Source organism: Cryptotermes secundus, unplaced genomic scaffold, assembly GCF_002891405.2.
Source record: "Cryptotermes secundus unplaced genomic scaffold, Csec_1.0 scaffold1720, whole genome shotgun sequence".
Classification (NCBI taxonomy): Eukaryota; Metazoa; Arthropoda; class Insecta; order Blattodea; family Kalotermitidae; genus Cryptotermes; species Cryptotermes secundus.
This window is the reverse complement of record NW_019739001.1, coordinates 993696-996640: the sequence shown is the minus strand read 5'-3', so window position 1 is coordinate 996640 and position 2945 is coordinate 993696. Positions and strand designations below refer to the sequence as shown.

Below are 2945 nucleotides of genomic sequence, written 5' to 3'. Positions count from 1 at the left end.
TCATCTCCGGGCCTGTAATATCGTATAATTACCAAATGATTCATTTGTGCTGAGACGAGCCGAACATTAACATAACCAACCAAATTCAAATGGAAACTACAGCCTTGAAGGATTATCTTCAGAGACTCTGTGAACACAGATCATCTACAGAATTCTTCAGAGGTTGTCACGGTGCACATGCTGACGATGTATTGATCCGTGATGACGAGTATAATAACACAACCTTTACAACAGTCGAACGGGGTACTTCTAGGAGACACCCTCAGCCCGCTGCTGTTTGTAATAGCCACTGTGGACATAACAAAAGCAATACAGAATGAGAAAATGTCAAGCTCTATGCAGACAGCCAGCCTTCAACAATGTCACAGAATGGGCCAACAAGAACGAACTGCTTCCAAACAGAACAAAAACCGTCATGATGATGTTCAGAAAGGGAGGAAGATGAGCTATTACGGACAGAATTCTCTATGGGGAAGAACCTCTGGAACTCATAACTGAATTTAAGTATCTGGGGATCACCTTTCAAATGAATGGAAGAAACTTCACGAACCATGTCAGAGAAAGAGTAGCATCTGCAATAGTTGCTTCGCATGGAATAAAAAATCTCAGCTGATTATCAATGACGACTGCTATGAAGCGTTTCGACCTAAAAATTTTGCCAATCTTGACATACGGCATAGAAATTAATGCAACACACTAATATGACACGAGATTACTATAATGAAACAAAAATATACTTCTAGGCATCCAGCATATAACAGACCAAGATCATTAATTAATATAAAGTTAAAATAATCCTCCAATGAGTAAAATTAATTTACAACCCTTTGGTAGCTATCTTTGAGATAGGATTTTATCAATGCATTGGCCTTACCAACTGACCCATAAAATTCTACTTCAGGCAGGCAGGCAGGCAGACAGAGAGATAAGACAGATATTGACACAGTCAAAAGCTTTCTTCAACTCACAGAAAATGCCACCCACTAATATTTTATTATTCAGTACATTTAATATATCATTAATTAATTTGTGGGAGGCCATTTTTTAGATGAATTACTCCTAAAACCATTTTGTTCATTTTCTATTATGTTGGTACTCATTATATGCTGGTGCAGTCTTGCATATATATAACCTTTTCAACAACTTCTGAAAATGATGTCAGTAATGATATAGTTCTGTAGTTAGTCACATTAGTTTTATCTGTTTTTGAACAATGGTTTTTTTTCTGAATATTTCAACCAAGTGGGGAAGACATAAGTTGAAAGAGATCTGTTACAAATATGTAATAAGGAGCTAATGAAAGGCGTGCTGATTTTTAAAGCTGAATTTCATCATACCCACTACATTTTTTTTGGTTTTAAATACTTAATTATATTTTATTTGGTAGAGGTATGGTTCAGTTTAATTTTTGGAAAGGGAATCGTGAAAGCTCGAGACAGATAATTTGACTATTTGTCAGCATCTGACTCTATGTGGCCAACATTTGCATTACTGGAATTGATCTTGTCTGCTATTGTTCAAAAATTATTATTAAAAGAATCTGTAATCACATCATCATTATCAGTTAACTTCTCATCAATGTTTAAAAACTGTATACCTGCATTATTAATTTTTCTACCTCTCTCTGATTTTATAATGGTCCAGGTAGTTTTCATTTTGTTACTAGAATTAGAAATTAATTATAGTGAAGATTTTAGCTCCTTTAATAACACTGGCCAAAATTTTACATTATGTTTTATAATAATATTTTACATCTGACCCATACCGTGCTGAATCCCTGGGAAACTAGAAGAATTTGATTCCAGTGTGTTCACTGCATGACACGCACCCAGGAGCAAAACATTTTCTTATTCTTCCCATTTATCCTGCAAGAAAAAATACAAAAATTATAACACAATCACAGTACACTCAGAGTTTCTTGAGATTCTACGGTCCTTCTTTAGGCTAGACCGAAAGATGCTTAAAATACAGAAATACGAATTCGATGAAATATCGTAGCAACACTTTTTGACTTCATGTCTGTTTTTAATTTCAGTAGGCGTAGTAAGCATAATAATCCATATACAAAAATAACACACAGATTTAAATTCGTGCGTAAATGTCGGCCCCCGTTCTACAACATCAAATCAAAATCCCTACTTACTAATTAATCTAGTTAATTGCACGACATACCTCAAAGGCGCACACATAAACTTACAAAATACGCAGTATTACTGAGCCAACGCCCAAAAACTTCAACGGAAATTCAAAATCACAACCTTCTACCAAAGTGCTCACATGTACTCGGAGTATACTGGAGTTTTCGTAAACGCAGGAACGAGAAATTAGCAGAAAATGTTGCCGTAATACGACATAATGTCTTATCTACCTTTCTGCCATCTATGAACGAAAATTACCTTAGGTTCGACAAATAACACCTAACTATGTGCCGCAGACGTCGGCAGCGCAGTTGATAACTGTGTAACCTACTATATCGCTTTGTCCATGCACCCTACTATTACGGCTACAACATCAGTCCTAAACGTATTAATATTGTGGACTCCTTAATTTTGCATCGTGTAGCTGTGCATCTACGTTTCAGAGGTACGTATTGCCTCCATATAGAAGATAAAAACGGATGAAACAATATGTACACGGTGTCACATCTCAGGAGATGTCATTCTTCAATTGAAATCCACATTACTTTTCTGACGTATAAAAGTTTCTTCTTCAAAGCCTTTCGTACCGTCGTATAAATCTGCTTTATGAGAATAAAATGTGGCCAATTTTTCAATTGTGTCTGCGTATCTTTCAACATTTTAACTAATAATGAACAGATTCATAAATTATGATTAACATTAATGATTCTGGGCTTTCACGGTACTTACATGTTGAAGCTAATTTCGCTCTTGGGTGTTTGCACCCATGGGAAACGTTGCCCACGATTCGACCCTAAATGTGCAGGG

At 35.9% G+C, this 2945-nt stretch overlaps 1 long non-coding RNA gene across 1 annotated transcript; it reads right to left on the bottom strand.

Moving 5' to 3' along the window:
• Positions 1-6: 6 nt before the first annotated feature.
• On the bottom strand, positions 7-2317 carry LOC111871575. Its single transcript, XR_002844056.2, has 3 exons — positions 2173-2317; positions 1766-1865; positions 7-289 (listed from the first exon to the last, which is right to left on the bottom strand). It is a non-coding gene; the product is annotated as an uncharacterized LOC111871575 (long non-coding RNA).
• Positions 2318-2945: the final 628 nt, after the last annotated feature.